Genomic DNA, 21,928 nt, shown 5'->3' on the forward strand with positions numbered 1-21,928 from the left:
CTAGGCCACAGAGAGACTGCCACCTAATCGAGATAACAAGTCCGCTTTCTTTTGTTTTTAGAACAACTCTGCAAAGCCCAGAGGTAGAGGACAGAGACATTTCAAATCCCTCTGAGACAGACCGAGTCTTTACTTTGATTTTTAGAAATGATCTCCAGCAGGCAGATAATGCTGTGACCCAATTACAGGATATTTTGGAAACAGCAGGCACCTAACTTGGGGGTGGAGCTGGTGGGCGCAGAGGGAAGGGTTACTAAGCAGACGGTACCACCTGCCTCTCGGTCCTGCATGGAATTTGATAAAGAAGGGAGCTGTGACAATCAGGAAGTAATGCAACATCTCCCTTGACCTTCTTCCCGTTTTCTCACCATTCCCAAAATAGACAGAGCTAAGGAAAATCATAAATATGTTTCTCAGCCCTCTAGGGGGAAGGTTCATTAAAGGCATAAATTTGGGTCCCTGGGGAAAAAAAAAATGGATGAAAGGCAAAGGAAAGCCCTAGAATCAAGAGGTGGTAACAGTGGAAAATAAAACCCATGGCCGAAAAGGAACAAGAGAAACAAAAACAATGGTCAGCTCTTACCCCAAAGCACACTGAGAGGCGGTACCATAAGCTCAGCTGTCCTGGATTCTCCAAACTCAAGCTCTTCGGAGACAAAAGTTAAAGTTGCTGCTTAAAACTAAAAATAATAATAGCTGTTAAGGTCTTACTTTATGCCAAGTATTGTTTCTTTGTTTGTTTGCTTGTTTGGGGTTTTTCTGTTGTTTTTTTTCGGCCTCGGCGCACGGCCTGCCCCGACCAGGGATTGAATCCGGGCCACAGCAGTGAAAGCACCGAAATCCTAACCGCTAGGCCACCAGGGAACTCCCCCAAGTACTGCCGTAAGCCCTTATCACACCTTACCTCACGAAATCCTCGTAACTACCACACTATGAGGAAACTGAGGCACTGTGTAATTCTGTTGTCCAAGTGTAACTGTGGTGTCCGAGATCACATGGCTATGAAATTGCAGAGCAGTACTGGAATCCTAAAAGTCTGGCTGGTAACCACCAAATTTCACCTGCCTCCCCATAGGGCTGTCCTGTGCACACACTGCAAGATAGTTAGCAGCATCCTTGGCCTCCGCGCACTTGATGCCAGCAGTACTTCTTCCATAATCATGACAATCAAAAATGTTTCCAGGGAGTACTGCCAAATGTTCCCCAGAGAGCAAAACTGCTCCCTCTGAGAGCTACAGAGATTTGAAAGGCCAAATCTCTAGGTCCTTTATAGAAGCAGAGGCAAATCCTAGGTGTTGGATAGGAGAAGCAGGCTACAACACTTCCACTAAGCCAAAGAAAAATGGAAAAGGAGACAGCTGAAGGGTTTTCTGTAGCGGGTTCCGCCACAGTCCTTTGCCACGGCTCCTATAACTGTAAGGCCTCCCTCCTCTCCCCTCCCTCAGAGCCTCACACACATGCCTCTACTGAAGCACCTTATATTGACACGCTGGTACATTCCTTTCTGTCTTCCTGAACTTCCCACTGTACCTGGCACCAAGTATGTGTTCAACAAACATTTGCTGAACAAAGGCATGGACAAACGAAGCCGAAGTTTCTGAGTGTACCCAAATGAATGCATGTCTGTCTGCACTGGTGATCTGGAAAAGGTATAAAAAAATAAAACTTGGTTATCGGGGAGGATAAGAGGCTCTGCTCAGAATGCAACGTTGAATCAGTGTTTCCCGAAGTATCTATGCCCCTCTGAGATCACTGTGAGTCCAGACCATGCCTCAGTTCTACTCAAAAATTCAGCTGTATTTGTTCACTCAAGAATGAATCAACTCAAGAAACCTAACTCGTAAGGAAATTCTATTTATTCATAACTTCCACTGATACTGAGTACTGCCCAGCAAATCAAAGACACTCAATGTGGCAGGTCTGCTGGCTGACTCTACTGCCCAGGACAAAGGTCTACTTGGGAAACCAAATGAAGATCAGAAGGTAAGAACAAAGCCATCAAGCACGAGTTTGATGCTCCCAGAAAGGGGTACCCACCATCCTCTCTCTAGCAGCCAGAAGTCTCAAGTGAGCCTCAGCGCTGCCGGAGAGGCCCTGAAATCCTCACATCAACTTTCTGAAGTCATCAAAGGCCTCTGTCACCCCAACACTGCCTCATGATTGGCATGTGACAACTAATCAGATTCTGGTGTATTGTATTCACAATAGAAATATCCTAGACCGGAATCTGCCCAGAGAGATTCAACACAGCAACCCTTAGCTTCAGACATATTTAGAAATTATATTTGGATTTTCCAACTATTCAATTTGTGTTCAGACGAAAGAAATGCACATGGGGGCCATGATCTGGAGGCAACAGCTCCACCACTAAGCATATGCAGATTTAGGTTAACGGGATTTTGAAAACGGACGAAAGGAGAAATTTTCACCTTCTCCCCAAGGCTGAATCTAGGAAGGTTTCATGTTGTGGTGGAAATAATAATACAGGCTTTGTTTAGGGCCTGGGTGAGTTCTTTAATGTTTCTGAACCAGAGTTTCCTCACCTATAAAAAGGGAAAAAAGAAGAGGGTACCCCAAAAGACAAAGTGAAATGTTTCCCGTATAGCACCAGGCAGAGGTGGCCCTTAATTAATAAATGTTATTTCTTCACCCTGGCAGTTCCTCAGCGACCCATAGACTCCTGTGTTGATTACAGTTCCAAGGCAAGCATCACTGTTCACTGTGTAGCCTTTAGTGAAAAGGACCTCAGTTTCCTTATCTCTAAAATAGGAATAGCACTACAGTATTTTGTAAGAATTAAATAGGGTAACAGCTGTAAAGCTCTTTGCACAAAGAGATCCACAATATTAATAATATATTATTATTACGACCAGTGAGATCCAGATATTACGAAGCACAGATTTTTTAAGTATTATCTGAAAATACATTACCTGTTTTCTTAAGCTACTATTTAAAACTCAAAAATAATTTGGGTTTTTTTTTTCCTTTCCTCCCACCCACTAAGAGCAACTCAAACTAAAGGTGAATAATACCAATTCCATGAGCAAATTATTCTTAAACTTCCTCCAGCGACTTATCAAGGCTCACCCTGGAGGGCATGGCACTGCAGAGATCCAAACCAAGCCGGCTATAACACAACTCCCGGTTCTATGGCTGTAACTCCATCAGCATTTCCTAGAATCGCCAATCCTGAATTGCTAAAGCACGCTGTTTGGGCAAAAAGAGGCCTGTATGCAAAGAAACAAAAACCGAGATGTGTCATTTCGCGCCCAACCTGCTAAAATTCACATTTCAGTCCCTTGTCCTTTCTGCTCTCTCAGAACCTCATCTTTCATCTTGGCGTTTTCCTTGTCAGTCTTGGGCTATAATTCAAAAATACTCGCTGGTTCCCAGAGCACTTTCAAAATTAGCTTCTTCTCAGCTCCTAGGACCTTGGGTCTGTACCAATGACTCCACATTCCTGGAAGGCCTGGAGGCGCCATCAGCCCACCCAGAAGCTCCAGTTTGGCTTGGCCTCCACTATTCAACTTGATCCTGAGGGCAGAGCTCTCTACATCTCAGGCCCAGATTCCCAGACTTATCAATTTCATGGACCATTAAGCTGCCAAATAAAAATATTCCCATCAATTTGTACAAGAAATCTTACCCCATATCCGAGTGATATCATCTCAGAGAGAAGGACACATCTAATGTGAACACACTTATGAAATATTCACTACACTGCCATCATCATCACTTGGGTAAGGAGAGTGGAAACCTCACCAACAGACAACAGCCCTGGCACTGTGACGTGCACATAGTAGACACTCAGTTACTTTCATATTGTGTAGAAACTAAGCTCTGATTCATAGGGGAGCGATGTGGGGAACGCTGCATTCCATACCACCGGTAATGCCAAGTCTTCCTTCTTCAACAACAGAGGTTCCCTTCACTCTCTGGAGCTCTGCGAGTTCTCCCCAACCTTGTCCTCCAAAGCACACACTTCTCCTAGCTCAGTTCCAAAAGTGCAGTCGTTTTAGTCAACTTGAAAGGTAAAAATCAAAACAAACCATTCTGCCTCCTATTCCAAGCATTCCTGAAGCATACTTTCCAGGAGAGTTACACTGCAAAAACCTCAGTTATCGCCTAGCAGACAAAATTTTGCAAGATTTTCACAAGAGGCAAAGGGTAGAATGGTTCGCTTTATTTACAATGACCAAATCATTCACAAACAATAAAGAAAAACCTTAATCCATAATTCCATACCATTTATTCTTCGCATGTTCTCTTTTCATAGCTGTCCATATGAACCTGCACATTTTATACACCAATAAGTGATACATTGTGACTTTTCTCCTGCTTGTAAAAGTAATGCCTGCCCTAGCATTTGTTCAATGCTTAGAAGACTAGGTAGGATCCAAATATTATGGAAATAAGGTTATGTACAGAGGGAATGTCTCCTGTAACTCTACACCCAATGGCCTCTGATACCTTTAAACCGACCAAGGCTTCTTACTTCTTGCCAAGTTGTGATGACTTGACGTTCTAGCCTCCATGTCCTTCCTCTCTTCCAGCTCTCACCTGGTGTTCGCAGTTACTGCCCCGCTCCTACCACAGGCCCAGCAACACTGGAGCCTAGTTATGATCAGAAACTCTAGACTTACTATTTATTATCACTTATTTAAACGTTGACTTCTGGCTTCTCTTCACCTGCCTCACTTAAACGTTAATGAGGCTGAGTTTTGTGACCATCTTAAAAGCAAAGTATACTACAAACACCAGGTTTCCTTTGCTCTCTGCCCCATCATCATGGCTTGCCAAAAGAAAAGTTCACGTAGCTGCATCCCGACAGCCATCACTCCTGCTACTACGGCAGCAGATCAATACAGCACCTGCTCAATACAGCGATGGTGCTAACATGAACTGATAATGATAATTTTATTCCAGAGACCAAGGGCGGCAATTCTGATCAACAGCTGAATCGACAGGACAGGGACATGGGAAAAGTTTGTCCAGATTTCACATGGGTAGGCCCCAGCAGCCAAGGTACAGGGCGGCCTCCTCTACAGCCCCAGAGGAGACTTATTCATTGGATTACCTGCATGCCCAAGAGCAGAGTGTCTCCTCAGAAGATGCCATAAAACAGTTTCAAATATCTACTACGGCGCTCTACCCAAATCTAATCATTACCTTATCTCCTACCTAAACCTGGCAGCACCACAAAGAGTTAATGTTATGACAACCATCCTTTGACAAATAAAAACCAGAACTGATGTAGGAATTGGCCAAAAAAAAAGGAAGGGCATTCCACAAAGCAGGACAGGCCAGACTTAGTGAAACAAAATCGGCTTCATCTAAGGTTTTATCTATAGTCCCCCTTTCCAAATGGATGCATCACAGGCCCCTGGACTGGGACATGAAGGCCCAACAGACACCCAGAGGGTGCTTTCTACTGTTACGCTCTCATTTTACATATGGGAAAACTGAGATCCAAAGAAGTGAACTGACTTTCCCAAGGTCACACAGTAAATTTAAGTAGTGGACGACCCTGGCCCAGGGTCAAATCCCACCAGACCCTTTATTATGGAGAATCTGTCACTCTGCCTTTGACAAACTATTTCAACCGAAAGAAACGCCATCAACACATATCAACATGCAGAATATGCACTAATAACACATAAAATTAAAATGGGTAATCTGGGCTTGCCTTCCTTACACTTATTTGTTGGTAGTACAACGTTGTTGAAAATAAATGAACATAAAACAGTTTTTAAACCTGGATGGAGGCTTCTTAAAAACATTCAAATCATCTTGAAGACATGCTGTTCCAATCAAGTCTAATTCTAAATAACAAATATGTTATACAAGAGAATGCTTACTGAATAATAATGAAAACAGTTGAAGATAGTCTCATATAAAATAAAACTTTGAAGTTCTATTGCTGTACAAGCAAAGGACTGTCCACCTCCTCAGAGGGACTTTCTTGGGAAACTGACATTTATGTCAAAGATGCTGACACATAAGATATGTAAGAAGTTCAATATCAGACTTGACACACAGTAAATAATGAACAAATGCTATTTTCCTTAACTTGGGATAGGAAAATAACCATCACCCACATAAGTAGTAATATCTTCTTACAATACTTTACTAAAAGTCTGTCCTATGCCCCTGGAAAAGTTCAGGGGTTATATCATCAGGGTACTGAATATTTTAAAACTGTAACTGAAGAAGGCACAGAGAGACAACATTCCATTTCTCTTAAAAGACAAATTTAGATATCCTGAAATTAGGGTAATCAACATAACCCTGTTCTAGTACAATGGCAAGCCTTTCAGTATTAATTCCTGCTGTAACAGAAAAGAGAGGAAAAAAAAAAAAGAACTTGATGTTTGTTTTTGTTTCTCTGGTGGCAGAAAAAAAAAAGTCATCAAAAAGTTGAAACATGACATAAAAAGAGTTAAGTTTTAAAATATTTTATCTCTGTACATGTGGATTCTTGCACTATTTAGTAGACTTTTCCTAGATGATTCTGTAGTCAGTATTCTTATTACTCCAGTTAACTGTAAAAAGCCAGTCTTTCACACTTTAGCTCATCAAGTTTTTCCACTACCACTTTATAAAAGTTTCAGAAAAGGGGACCCTGTTGGCTCCCTGCAGATGGATTACTTAGTTAAAAGTATCCTTTTGAAGAGAGAATGAAAGAAGTAAACACCTTCCCTGGAAAAGGATCTCAACTTTAGAGTTCTTTCTCAAAGGCCCTGAGCAAATATCTAGACCAAGCCCAGCCTAGGAAGACCCTGAGTCATTTTTCGAGGTCATATAGTAAGCCGATGACCAAAGGACAGCTATAGAAACCTTGTCATCTGTTTTCCCCAGGTGTTCTGACTACTGGACCATTGTACTCTACTGCCACCTGTGTTCTCTCAGCATTTCCCCCAGCGTGGACGTTCCTCATCCTCCTGACAAACGTCATCCTTTCAGAACAGTGCCCTTTCTAGGACTGTGCAAGTTACGATGAACAACTGTTGAACAAATAACTGCTTTCAAGCTACAAACTGAAAACACAACAAAGCGGCTTCATAAAGAAATCCCCCTTCCTGAAAGGCCATCTACCCGAATTCAGATATTCTTAATTATCATGGCCATTTAAAGACAAGATTTGAAGTATAAATCCATGACAAGAAAAATAAACCAAAGACTTTAGAGAACCAAATCCAGAATAACGGATCAGGATGCCACTGTCTGCTTTTTAAATCAGTGAAATATTAAAACAAATGACAAACCAGTGCCAACCTCACAAAGTTTCTTCATTTCTTGGAATTCAAACAGCACTGCTGGCATCATTTTATGATAATCCTTTAAGTATTTCACCTAAGTCATCAGGCGCAATGTAAAGCCAGTGACTGAGGGACTTCTAAAAAACCTGCGCCCAGTCTTGTGTGAGCTTCCGACACTGACCTTATTCTCCTCTCAGTGTTGGTCCTCCCCAACCACTCAATCCATCCAAAACCGTCTGGGACAGTCATGGCTCTAAACAGCGCTAAACTTGACTACAAAACGACTATAACTCTAAATCTGATTTCTTCAATGTATGATTTTTTTAAATCCAGGTCCCACGCTCCTTCGGCCCTTGGCCCCTGACCCCTCAGTTCTAGAACTCACCGCCGACATCAAGATCACCTTTCATTGTTTCTATGGGACTCCGCACCCCTCCCTCCGTCCAGCAATCTTTTTCATCGCACAAATGTCATTTCTAGCGTTCAACCCTCCATTCCGCCCGGCGGGCAGCAGAGGGGATTTCAGGACCAGCTTCCCTGACTCGGTCCCCTTCGCACAGCCATTTTCTAGTTAAAACGCTCCCTGCCTCCGAGGGGGAAATGAACTTTTCCCCCTTTGAATCCCCTATAAGCCAGCTCGGTCTTCAACTCCCCGGCAGGAGCGCGCTGCCGCACGGGGAGAGCCCAGCCGCACAGCGGAGGCCGGTGCCAGGGCAAGGGGGTGTGCGCTCTTCCCCGCCGGCGCCCACCCTCACTTTTCCCCTCCGCAGCCCCCGCCCAGCACCCCCTCCAACCCTGTCTCCCCCGCCCCAGGCCCTGCGAAGCCCCGGCTGCCGATGGAAAGAGGGCGCCGAGAAGCCAGAGGGAAGGAGTCAAGGAGTGAGCCCGCGGGCGCCGTGCCACCCAGCCCTGCGGCGCGGGCGCAGGGCGCACGGGACTCCGCAGCAGACGCCCGCTGCAGATGCGGTGGCAGCTGCTGCAGCTGTGGCTGCGGCTGGGCGAGCGGCAGTGGCCGCGCAGCCCTCGGGGCCGGGAGGAGAGGAGCAGCCGCCCCGGCTACGCGCAGCCACTCGCCGCAAGCTGCTGCCGCTGCCTGGGTCTCTCACCAGTACTCCCGGGCCGCCCCGGGGTCGAGAGCAAAAGCAAGGAAGAAAGAGGGGCTCACCGGCGGTTCGCGCGGCGCTCGCCTCGGCTCCGGCGCCCGGCAGCTCTGCTCCAATCTCGCCCTGCCAGGAGCGCCAGGATCAGCTGCGGGTACAGCGCACGAGCTTCCTACTTGAGACCAGGACTGGCTTTGGCCACTGAGCATGCCCAGTGCCGCTCCACGAGTCCCGCTCAGAGAGCGGCGCCGGCGAGATTCCACTTCTCCGGGCTTTGGCGGCGGCTGCGCGGAGAGGCTGGAGGAGCCCAACCGGGCGGGGGCGGATCCCGAGAAAGGCGGGGCCGGGGGCGGGGGCCTAGAAGGAGGGGGCGGGCCGCGCTCCTAGAGCGACCCCTGCAGGCAGAGGCTTTGGGGCCTCTTGAACTCGCGCTCCCCTTATCTGAGAAGATGGCAGGGAGGAATGCGGGCCAGAGTGTCGAGACCCAAGGCGATGCATCCCGGTATGATAACCCCTCCATAAGGCTCGGCGTCTGTCTGCACCAAAAGGTAACCTTATCCCTGGCTAGTCTTTTCTCCCACATGTCTGCATTCCCTTATAATGGGAAAATGTCCTCAGATGAGAGCTGCCCAGGCCCATCCAGCTGCAACTTGTAGGTGAGACCTTCTCCTTCCTTCTGTCTCCTTATCTAGAACCCCAGGCATATGCCACACACACACACCATTTCTTGATATGAAAATCACAGCAAGATCGCCTCAAGGAAGAAGTACACCTGCAGGAGGAGGAAAACATAATTTCCTTTTCACCTCCAGGAATATTAACTAAATTTTAACCAATTTAAACAGACAAGCAAGATCCTGATAAGAATGGATACTCAATAGGTAGTAATCAGTGCTCTGCCCCAGACACTGTGAATAACGTCCCCAAGGCATCATTGGGGTTGCTCTTCACCGATGCGGTGGTCAAAGTTGAGCCTGCGTCAGAATCGCCTGGAGGGTTTTTGGAAACTGATTGCTGGACAGAGTCTCTGAATGTGTAGGTCTGTGGTGCGGCCCAAGCATCTGCACATCTAACAACTTTCCGGGTGCTGCTGGTGCTGCTGGTCTGAGGACCGCACTTTGAGAACCACTGCTCTACACACAGCCTTACCTACTATCTCCTTCAGGAGGATTGTGCTAAAAGTAATTTAATAGTAACGACAAAGTGATGGCTCCTCCTCACTCATCCTCTTCCTCACACCTCCAGAATGCACTCCTTCCTCAAACAGCAAACCCACACCCCACCGGTCCTTGTTCTTCATGAGAGGACTCAATGCAATTGGGGCCGGCATTACGTTTTTCCTTCGACGTCATAAATTTATTGAGGACCCACAAGATCTTATGGTTAGCCTGGGAATAGCAGTGAATAAAAAAAAAGCCTAGACCCCTGCTTTCATAGAGCTTAGTCCAGCGAGGTAGTCAGAAATCCATTAAATAATCACTCAAAAATGTCATTTCAAACATGAAGAGTGGGGCTTCCGTGGTGGAGAGTCCGCCTGCCGATGCAGGGGTCACAGGTTCGTGCCCCGGTCCGGGAAGATCCCACATGCCGCGGAGCGGCTGGGCCCGTGAGCCATGGCCGCTGAGCCTGCGCGTCCGGAGCCTGTGCTCCGCAGCAGGAGAGGCCGCGACAGTGAGAGGCCCGTGTACCGCAAAAAAAAAAAAAAAATATGAAGAGTGTTAGGAGGGAAATCTATTAGGTGTGTATAAAAGAGTGTATAATGGAACCCTGACGCACACTCGAGTGGGGTTGGAAGGAATGAGTGGTAGGGGGAAGCTGCCTTGTGGAAGAGGGGTTTCTGGCATTTGCACCCCCAAACCTCTGCCACAAACAATTTCCCTCAGATCAATCTGCAGGCCAACAATCACGTCACTCCTTCTGCAACGCAAAGACAATATTGCCACTGAGAAATCCCTATAAATCCATGAAAGTGCTCATCCTTGGGGCTGAGTCTCTGCACCCCAAGATACGCCTATGCAGTTCGTGCACCAAGGATAGTTGGGGGCCGCAGTTTAACCTACTTTGAGAAAATTCAGACTCTTAACTCTAACGCCTTTTAGTTCTAGCCTATGTCCTTCAGGCCTAGAGAGGCGAGGAAATTAGCCCAAGACCACCCCTTCCGTCAGCAGCAGAGACGGGACCCGCCACCGGCCTTCCAGGCAGGTCATCTTTCCGCAGGTACTCTATTCCCTCGAACTCCACAGCTCTCCAGGAGTCCGGCCCTACCATCCCCACTCTCGGGGGTCCGGGGCGGTGAACGGCGCTCGCCCCTTCAGGCTTGATCTCTTCGGGACCGGGAGGAAAACCCGCGGTGGAGTCCTTGGCGGCGGGGCGGGGCGGGGAGACGCGCGCAGGCGCAGTGGCCGCCAGGTTGGGCAGAGGAGGCGCCGGGCTCCACACCTGATGCAATCAGCCTTCCGGAAACGGGCCCCGCGGCCGCGCTCACGCAGGAAATGCTCCTGCGCCCTCTCCCGGCCGCTGCGCCACCCGCCTGCCTACGGAGCCTCCTCGCCGCTTGACTTCGTCCTGGGCGGAGGGCGACATTCGGCGATCCACAGGGGACCCGCAGGAGGAGTTGGGAAGTCACCGCCAGAAAAAGCAAAATCCCTGGCTGCCCCTAATAGTGACGTGGAAGCGGCCACAGAACGTTCCGTGGCTGCAGGAGGAAATTCCCTTAATGATGTATTTCCAGAGAGGATGGGGTTGGGAGGAGCTTTTAACCTTCCTTGCTTGCTTGCTTGCTTCCTTCTTTCGCTTCCCGACACACATTTTCTTTCTCCCTCACGGAAAGGAACGTTTATAGTCATAGCCGTTTTCAGGCAGTATGAAGAGGACTCCTGGCCACCCCCCCCGCCGCGTTGCTTCATAAGTAACAGCACGTTAGCTCTGCTGCCTAGAGCCTTCCACCACGCATTTTACAAATAAGTCATTGGTTTCTTTGTACCTCATCATTTCGGTTTACAAAGAAAATCATTTTTCGTTTCACCACCTCATGCAATTTTGATATCTATTATGTTTTTTTCCCCCGTCATGCTGACTCACCCATGAATTATTTTCCAAGGAAATGAAATATTCCAAGAGCATGTTTATAAAAGCACGGAAGTAAAAATTACCTGTTTACGTCCTTTGAGACCAAAGGGGAAAAGAAAAGTCAGATTCAAGGAATTTTATTTGGAAGGAGATCATTCTAGAATCAAGTCTGGGTCAACTCTTAGATGCTGCAGAGGACCTGTGGCCCAAAGATGGCTTTTCCTAAACAGACAACTCAGCAGAAGTGGCACTTGAACACAGATTTCTTGACATCCCAATCTAATGAAAAAATACATTTGTTATTTGCATAAACACTAAACAAAGTGCAAGACTACATCACAATGCTTTCAGTCCAAAGGTTACCAAGTACAAAATCGATGGCAACAAAAGAGATCCTATTACTTGTTCCTATTTCTGAAGTCATTAGTCTTTAAAGAGTACTTGATTTATCCAACCACTATACAACCTATCTAGCTACTTCTAAGATAATCAGAGACTAGGCATTAAATATCTTAATTACAGCAGTACGACATTCTTCAGAACTTCCAGACATCGAGAAATCTTTTGAGTCAACATTTAGAGCTTTTAGTATTTTTGCTTGATCATGTGGTGTATGAACTAAGGTTAAACCAAGGGAATTTTAATGATCACAACAAAATATCAGGGTTAAGATTTTCCACTGTACTGATTTAAAGTACTTTATCAAAACAGAAATCAAAGTGAAATACAAAAATGACTACAAATAAGAATTTTCAGAACCCTACCCACTTTTTTATCTTGATGAATGTGTATTTCTTTTCTGGAATATTCTGACATTTAGAGAACTGGGAGAATACCTTCACTTATGCAAAAACAGAGTCAAGTAATGTCAAAACACAGAGGTGCAAAGTGCAAACATCACAATAAGGTACTATTTACAGAATAGGCAGCCTTTAGTGGGTGCTAAGCCAGTACCAGATACTGGCTAAGCATTTTACATAGGTTATTTAACTTAATCTTCACCATTACCCTATGAGTTAGTACTATTGTTATCCCTATGTTACAGGTAGTAAAAGTGAAGTTTGAGAATGTGAAGTAATTTAACTCAAGGCACAACAAACCGGTTCAGTGGCAGAACTTGGATTTGAACCCAGGTGTTTGCCTGGAGCTTGAGCTCTTAAGTAACACTCTATACAGAAAAATGTAAATACTGAGAAAATGACTGTGATTTTTGTCTCATATAAGAAAGGTAGCGGGGGGAATTCCCTGACAGTCCAGTGGTTAGGACTCCACGCTTTAATTGCCAAGAGTGTGGGTTCAATCCCTGGTTGGGGAACTAAGATCCCACAAGCCGCATGGTGCAGCAAAAAGAAGGGAAGGGAAGGAAAAAGAAAAGAAAGGAGTGGAGTATTGTACTTACTCTCCTTCCAAAAATAAGACTTGGTAAAATTAATTTGCTGTCTGCAGTAGGAAAGAACCTCTTCCTAATTAATGAATTACAGTCCCCAAACTTAGGACGAATCTTACCCACAGATATAAGGCAGATGATCAAATACCTAGTGATTTTTGGGGTTACCAACAAGGCCTCTCCTCTAATGGACTGTCTCCATGTCTGGCTGGTTTCTCTAGTTCTAAACTGTCCAATGTGATAGTCACTAGCCACATATGGTTTTTTAATTTATATTCATTAGAATTAGAATTAAAATTTCAGTTCCTCAGTCATATTAGCCCCATTTCAAGTGTTCAATAGTCGTGTGGGCTAATGGCTACAATATTGGACAGTGCAACTATAAAATACTTCCATCACTGCAGAAAATTTTATTGGACAGTGCTGCTCTAGTCCTTTATCCCAATAGTGTAAGACTATAATCTCCCCTCATTCTTAATCATTTCCTCCTCTGAAAGGAACCATGTTTTTAGCTCTATCTAGCTTTCCTCTGAGCTTTAGTCCTATTTTTCCAAACTAAAATTGTTGTCAGAGTATAGAATACCATCATGGAAAGATACCAGCTTTGGAGTAAAACTCTATTTCACATCCCAGCTCTTTTATTTATCATCTGTGTGATCTTGGCAAGTTACTCAACCTCACTGGACCTTGATTTTCTTATCTACAAGATGGGCATCTTAATCTTTTCATCATCGGTTTGTTTAGGGTTAAATGAAATAACACATATAAATCTTCTGGTAGGCCTCACAGAGATTTCCTTCCTTCCATTCCTATTTCAGTTAATGATATCACCAATTACTCAGGTTTCCAAACTAGAAATCTCAGTCATCTTCAATTCTTCCTTCCTCCTCCTTAACCACCTGCATCAAATTAGTCACCAAGCCCTGTTGCTTCCACCTCAGGGATGTTTCTCAAATCTGGGCCTTCCTCTCTGTCCCACTTCCACTGTCCTCACTGGCTTTTCATGCACTGTTTCAGTATCCTGCTGACTGACCTTAGGGACACTCATCACTCCCAGTCCAAGCACTTCCTCCGTGCTGCTGCCAGAGTAATCCTTCTAAAAAACGTTGCTGATGATGTCACTCCCTTTCCTTAAGACTACTGATGACTTCCAGTTGCTTAAGGATAAAAACTACTAAACCTAAGGACTCACATGACCGCCCCACCCCCACTCCATTTCAAACCTATATTCGGACTCCTCTACTACCAGCTTCCCTTTCAACCAGCTGTTCCCCACCTCCACACCCCCAGTACACCCCCTGCACTGACAAATTCCTGGAATAGGTAATGGCCTTTCTTGTCTCTGCCCTTGCACACACCCTTCTCAAGCTGAACTGACCATTTTATGTATTCTGTACCTGGCAAAATCCTACTCATTCTTTCTTATTATCTCTAGTACAGAATCTTAGTCAACTCTCCTAGGAAAAAGTGATGACCAGCTCATCCGTGACAGACGCTGTGTTCGGGCTACCCAGGTTTAAATCCTAGCTACACCACCATGCCACTGGTGGTTCTGGAAAAGTGACTTACCCTCTGCAACCTCAGTTTCCTCATCTGAAAAGGTTGATAATCATGGTATGTACAACTCAGTGTTGTTGAAAGTATATACTGAGATGTTGCACATAAAGCTCATAATAGTGCACCTGGCTCAGAGGTAAGCATTCAATATATATTACCTTAAAATTATTACTATTACGATCAATATTTATCTATTTTATCCTCTTGCCATTAGGTGGCTCTTGTTACATTTTAATTCAATTCTTTACTTTCAAGGATTTTTATATTTTACATTTATATTGGATTTTACATTAAATTAAAAGTGTTTTATTACAGAAGTAATTGATATTCATTGAACAAAATTTTGGAAACACTGATAACAAACAAAAAAGATGAAATTCTCTATTGTTTGAGACACTTCTTGGTTGCAAACAAAAGGAACCCTCTGTAGTTCATGTATCCAGAAAAAATTACTGGAGGGTTGTCATGTAGCCCACTGTATCAACATATAGATGGAGAATTGGTTCAGAAAAGGGTCAGGATCTATGGAAGCTGGCAGCAAAACACAGACCAGACTATGGCATACTATGTCACCAATTGCCCCACTCCACTGGTCACTTGCTGTGGCCACTATTCCTGTACATTGGCAACTTAGCATCACTGTCTCCCTATTCAAGTTCACAGGTGGAAATAGATAAGGTCACACGTCCATGTCTCAGCAGTCAGAAGGCAGAGAGAGGGAACGTTTGCCTCCCTTCAGATTCCCTATTGGGAGGTAGGGCCTCCCACAACCCAAATTCATACGATAAGGGATTCACCAAAAATGGAAAGAGGGCCTTATCCCCTCCCCAACTCTCCCACCCCGTGATGTGTTACCCATGCTTGCTCACTCACTGGCAAACATCATGTACTTCCATGCTTCTGTGCCTTTGCTTATGCTATTAACTTTAGACTCCCTGCTTTATTCATTCACCTTCTGCACTTTTCAAAATCATACTCCTTCTTTAAAGACCAAGATTCCTCCTTGAATGTACTACACATGTTATGAAACCGAGCAGGACACTGCAGGGCCCTCCCAGGTACAAAAGCCCCTCTGAGTCACCTGTTTCTTGTTTATAGAAAAAAGCTTTAGTCTCCTAGGCCTTCCCTGAATTCCAAAGAATAGGCACAAGCAGTTACTAATTAGAGAACTGAGAGAATGCAGAAACAAAGTAAAAGTTGTTAAACAAAAAATATAATGACAATAATTCAGCAAGAAAACAGAGTCCTACTTCCTCCTTAAGGGATATACATAACACTCTGACACTCTCTAAGTTGTTCTACAGGAACTAAGGCCCCCCGCCCCCGACCCACCCAGGTGGAGGATGGTGACTATAAGCATGTAGACCCCAGACTGGTTGGAACCCAGAAGATTGATGATTAAGATTCCCGAAACTTCACCCTGTTATTTCACCAACCAGATAGAAAAAAACACACACCCTGCAGCCCTCACACCAGTTCTTGCCTTTAAGAACCCCTCACTGAAAGCCACTGGGGATTTCATGGCCTTTGAGCATGAGCCACTCACACTCCTTGCTGGGCACCCTACAAATAAATGGTGTGCTTTCCTTTAACACAACCTGGTGTCAGTAAGTTGGCTTTGCTGTGCAGTGGGTGAGTGGACGCAAGTTCGGTTCAGTAACAGTTAATTGCTCATTTCTTGATTCCAGAGCCTGACATTCCAGAGCCCCCCTACATACAGTTAGATGTTGTATGATTCTTTGTTGCTGTACTGTGAACTCCTATTTCTGGGCTTATCACATAGAAGACACTTGATAAATATCTGTTCAATGAATGAAGAAAAGAGAAAATGAAAATTAGCTTTTATTAAGGTACTGTACTAAGCACTTTACAATTTTAACTCTGTTCATTCTCAATTTATAACTCAATTCTTCCTCAGGCTGTATCACCATTTTATAAGGGGAAACAGACACAGAGGTGTTAAGTTACTTTTCCAAGGTCACACAGCTATTAAAAGACAGAGGCAAAAAAAAAAAAAAAAAAGACAGAGGCAGAATTTGAGCAAGGCAGTCTTGTTCCAGAGCTTAGGCTCTTACCTAATGAGATGTTATGACTCTGTGAAAGGTAGTATATGGTCCTTTTTCTAGGGAATTCCACCACAAATTTTGTTTTTGTTTTTGCTTTAAAGCCCTGACAGCTTCCTGGTAAGAGGAGAAAGCTAATTAAATTTCTCTGTAAATTTTCACTATTAAAAATATATTCAGTAAATTTTATAAACACTTATTCCATGGTTCTTGAACAATGATAATGGATGGACTTTATACAGGAATTCATAGAAACTCAATTTATTAGCACATCAGCACACAATAAAATTCATCACATTCTTTGTGTCTGCCTTTCCCCCAGGTTACCAAGAGTTGTTACTGCAGACTGTGGCATTTATTGAACTGACCCTGGCTACAGAGAATTTATGTTCTTATGCTCAGGGCAAACTCCATCACTGGCCATATGATATTCTCTCACCCCTTCTAAAATCCTTGTTTTGCTTATCTTCAGACAGTAGAAATTTTAGTCCAGAGTACCAATGTACCTGATATCTCACTATTAATCATCTGCACAGATAAAGGCTAGAATTTAAATCTTGTAAATGGAGGAAACCCATCACCTTCATGTTCAAAGGGTAAAACAAATAATACCATCCAATCTGGAAAAATACTGAATTTTAAATTTATATAAGCATAATTAAATAGAAAGGGGGAAATCTGAAATAAAGTTGAAAGACAAAAGGGGTTATAAAAGAACCAGAAATCATTAACAAGAGAAAAATGCTTCAGTCGTAGCAGAGATAGACAAGAACCATATTGCTAATTTGCAAAGGAATTGATAGTCTTCTGGATCAAGCAAAAAATTTGTCTTCTCCTTTCTATACATATTCCTGCCAGTACCTTCCACTTTTAAGCACCCCATTGCCTTGTCTACAAAAAGAATGCAAGTGAAGGAAGAAAGGAAGGAAAGGAGGGAGGGAGGGAAGGAGGGAAGGAGGGAGGAGGGGAGAGTGTCAGAGAGAGACAGACAGGACAAAAAGGGAAAATGGAGAAAAAGACCTAACGATCTCTTTGATGTAAAAGATTTTTTTATTATAAGTAAACATATGTAATTAATTTAAATGAAGCCTAGCTTCTTACAAATATCTGAGAGTATAAAAACAGAATTTGGGAGAAGAGGAATTACTACAGGAAAAAAGTATAATTAAAAGCAATAGCACAGAATTAATAACTAACATGGAGTTTAGACAATAGAAAAAGAAACAAGATTCTTGGGAAGGTCAGTTATATAAAAGGAAAGACTTCAGAGGGATATAACAAGTGCTCCATCCCTTGAGACATTTAAAAATTAACCTAGACAAAGAAATAGAACACATTTTGTAGAAAGCAATTCTTTCTGACAAGCTGGTAGATTATCTCTAATTGATTTTTCCACTTCTAATTTCTTTGAATCTCTGAAATGCTGTTCTTAGAAGACAAATGAGTTTTCTTTGAGGATGAATTTTCTGTCTTTATTTTAATGAAATGAGTTATGATTTCTCGTGAAAATAGTTTTCAAGACAATGACTTTGCAAGTAATAATTGTTATTTAGATTATAGAAGTTAAAAATCGAAGTTACAGGGCTTCCCTGGTGGCGCAGTGGTTGAGAGTCCACCTGCCGATGCAGGGGACATGGGTTCGTGCCCCAGTCCGGGAAGATCCCGCATGCCGCAGAGCGGCTGGGCCCGTGAGCCATGGCCGCTGAGCCTGCACGTCCGGAGCCTGTGCTCTGCTACGGGAGAGGCCACAATAGTGAGAGGCCCGCGTACTGCAAAAAAAAAAAAAAAAAAAAAAAAAAAAAAAAAATCAAAGTTACAGACACCTGAAACTAACATAATATTGTATGTCAGCTATACTTCAATTAAAAAGGAAAAAAAAGTCAGTCACAACATTAGTAAACATGATAAAATACAATATATTTTCTTCCACTGTGCACTAGCAATAATCTTGAAATAAAATGCCCAAGATGTGGGGGACGGATAAATTAGAAATTTGGGGTTAACAGATACACACTACTATATACTGTGCTGTACACCTGAAACATTGTAAATCAACTATAGTGCAACAACAACAAAAAAAGTTCCCAAGAAGTGGAGGAATAGGATAGAGTCCAAAAACTGGAAAGGTGGAGCAGGCAAATATTCTACCATTTTTTACTTTTTTGTTCTAGCTTCATATCCTGTCTAGAAGGTTATCACTGAGAGAAAAACATTTAGTTTCATTGAAATTACATCAAATTTTGTATTATTATTTATTTATTTTATTTATTTATTTTTGGCTGCATTGGGTCTTCATTGCTGCACGGCGGCGAGTGGGGGCTACTCTTCGTTGCAGTGCACGGGCTTCTCATTGCGGTGGCTTCTCTTGTTGCAGAGCATGGGCTCTAGGTGCGCGGGCTTCAGTAGTTGTGGTGCATGGGCTCAGTAGTTGTGACTCGTGGGCTTTAAAGTGCAGGCTCAGTAGTTGTGGCGCACGGGCTTAGTTGCTCCGTGGCATTTGGGATCTTCCTGGAACAGGGCTCGAACCCGTGCCCCCTGCGTTGGCAGGTGGATTCTCAACCACTGTGCCACCAGGGAAGTCCCCAAATTTTGTATTATTGAGTCATATAATAGTTTTGAGGAGATGGGGACAATATCATCATGTACATGTTATTTATTGTAAGAAAAGAACTAAATTAGAAATGTACCTTTGTTATATATCTTGATATCTGCTAGGGTAAGCCTCTCTTCTTTCTTCTGCTTTATCAAATCTGCCATAACCCTTCATTCACAATATATCTTCCTTATAAAATTTATAGTAAATGTATCATTTTGATGAAATATGTTTAGAATTTTGATTAGTATTATATTTCATATAGATTAATCTGAGGAGAACTGACATTTTTGCTCTACTGAATAATCTCATACATAAATGTATAACATTTTTCCATTTATTTAAGACTTCCTTATTTTAACAGTCTGTACATCTACTAAACTCTAAGCCCAGGAAAACCCATGCAATTTTTCAAGTTTGAGAATGATATTAGTAAGATGACTTGATTTTTTATATTGTCTTAAATCTGATGCTACTTTGGCTGAGACAAAACTCCTGCACAGAAGTCTATTGTTCTCCCTTTATTTTTCCTGGATTTGATCTTGAAAAAAGTCAGTGAGATGCAGAAAATCAGTCAAGCACATTGCCTTTGTCAACGTGACTTGTGTTTATATAAATCCAGTGTGGTTAGGATTATTAACCTCAATTCCAATGAGGTTTAAGATGACAGTGCCTCATTTATATTAATCTCCTAAGATTTGCAAGGGAAGTCACAAAGAAAAAATAAACAGATTTCTTTCTTTTAACCAGTGTTTTACACTGCTTACATTTAATAGTCCCTAGAGTAACCACTAAAAGAAAAAGAGACATGGCTAAAAGTACAATACATAAAGTAAGAGAGAACACTGAAAGTATTTAAATAATCCAAAAGAATATAGGAAAGGAAGAAGAGAGAACAAAACATAGGAAACAAGCAAAAAACATAATAAAATTGTGGACCTGTCTAGCCATATTAATAATTATATTAAATATAAGTGGTCTAAACACTCTAATTAAAAGACAATGATTCTCAAATTGGCTATAGAAATAGATGACCCAATTATATGCTATCTACAAGAAAGCCAATTTAAATATAATTATATAGGTAAATTAAAATCTTGGGGGAAATATATGATGAAAACTCTAGTCAAATGTTATTATTTTTCTAAAGCTGCCTTAACAAAATACCACAGACTGGGTGGCTTAAACATCAGAAATTTATTTTCCTCACAGTTCTGAAGACTGGAAGTTCAAGATCAAGTTGCCAGCAGGGTTGGTTTCTCCTGAGGCCTCTCTCCTTGGCTTACAGATCACTTCTTTCTCTCTTTTGTCCTCACATGACCTTTCCTCTGTGCAAGTACCTGCTTAGTGTCTCTTCCTCTTCTTATAAGAACACCAGTCATGTTAGATTGGAGCCCAACTATATGACTCCATTTAACTTTAATTACCTCTTTAAAGACCCTATCTCCAAAATATAGTCACATTTTGAGGTACTTGGGGGTTAGTGCTTCAATATATAAATTTGGGGAGTAGGGGCACAATTCAGTCTATGACATCAGAAGAAGGACTAGTTACATTTATATAAAATAAAGTAACTTCGGAACATGAAAAATTACCAGGGTTAAAGACAGACAATATAAAATGAGGTATGGATTCATTTGTCAGTAACACAACAATCTTGATGTGTGTGCACCTAAAAATCCAAGGCCAAAAATACACAAAGCAAAAACTGATAGAAGTGAAAAGAGAAAGAGACAAATATACAATTATACATGGAGTCTTCAACACTCCTCTCTCAGTAGTGAGTGAAACAAGTAGACAAAAAATCAGAAAGGATATAAAAGATCTGGAAATTACACAACATTGTAAATCAACTATACTTCTATTTAAAAAAAGACTTGAATACTCTAGTCACCAACTTGGCTTAACTGAAATTTATAGAATAATCTGGCTAACAACAGCAAGATACACAAATGTTTCAAGTACACAGGAAAAACTGAAATCATCCTAAGCTTTTTCTCTGATCGTAACAGAATTAAACTAGAAATCACTAACAGATTATCTGGAAAATCCCCAAATATTTGAAAATTAAACAATGCACTCTTAAGTAATCCATTAGTCAAAGGAGAAACCACAGGAAAAATTAGAAAATATTTTGAATGCAAATACAAAATATCAAAATTTGTGGGATGCAGCTAAGTGTTTAGAAGAATATTTATAGCATTAAATACTTTTTTTAAAAGGAAAATACTCAAACCAATAATCTAAGCTTTCATGCTAAAACAAAACAAAACAAAACAAATGACAATAACAAAAAACAACAAATTAAGCCCAAGGTAACTAGGAGATAGGAAATAACAGTATTAATAAAATAGAAATTGAAAAAATAGTAGAAAATATAAATGAAAATAAATGCTGGCTCCTTGACATAAATCAATAAAATTGGTAAGCCTCTAGTTAGACTGATCAAAGAAAAATAAAATTTATAAATTGCCAATATCAAGTTAATAAAAGAATATTAACAACTTTATGCTAATAAAGAGAAAAAAGAAAACTTGAAAAGCCCTATATACATTAAAGAAATTGAAAACTTCAAGCCACTAGTGAATTTTATGAAACTTTAAAAGAAGAAATAGTAAAACTTCTAAATAAACTTTTTCATAAAATAGAAAAGGAGGAAAAACTTCCTAACTCATTTTATGAAGCCAGAATCATTCTGATACCAAACCAGATAAACACAGACAAGAAAAGAGAACTACAGAGAATATAGGTATAAAATCTCTTAACAAAATTTTAGCAAATTGCCTCCAGCTGCACATACACATGTTGTTGTACCTGTGTGTGTGTTTGTATGTGTTAAACATATTAAAGGAATTCAGATTAGAAAGAAGTAAAACTGTCTTTATTTGCAAATGACATGA

The 21,928-nt window shown here is 42.2% G+C and overlaps 1 protein-coding gene across 5 annotated transcripts in view; it reads right to left on the minus strand.

The window, feature by feature from the left end:
* Positions 1-8,577, minus strand: part of APBB2 (amyloid beta precursor protein binding family B member 2) — a 373,668-nt gene extending 365,091 nt beyond the window's left edge. For 3 of the 5 annotated variants that reach the window (XM_073805179.1, XM_019928278.3, XM_073805176.1), the window contains exon 1: positions 8,425-8,572. The gene's annotated coding sequence lies outside the window, so the exon portion shown is untranslated. Of the gene's footprint in view, positions 1-8,424 lie in introns of all 5 variants that reach the window. The other 2 variants (XM_019928274.3, XM_019928275.3) reach the window with 2 other exon arrangements.
* Between the last annotated feature and the right edge of the window lie 13,351 nt (positions 8,578-21,928).

Source organism: Tursiops truncatus, chromosome 5, assembly GCF_011762595.2.
Source record: "Tursiops truncatus isolate mTurTru1 chromosome 5, mTurTru1.mat.Y, whole genome shotgun sequence".
NCBI classification, from domain to species: Eukaryota; Metazoa; Chordata; class Mammalia; order Artiodactyla; family Delphinidae; genus Tursiops; species Tursiops truncatus.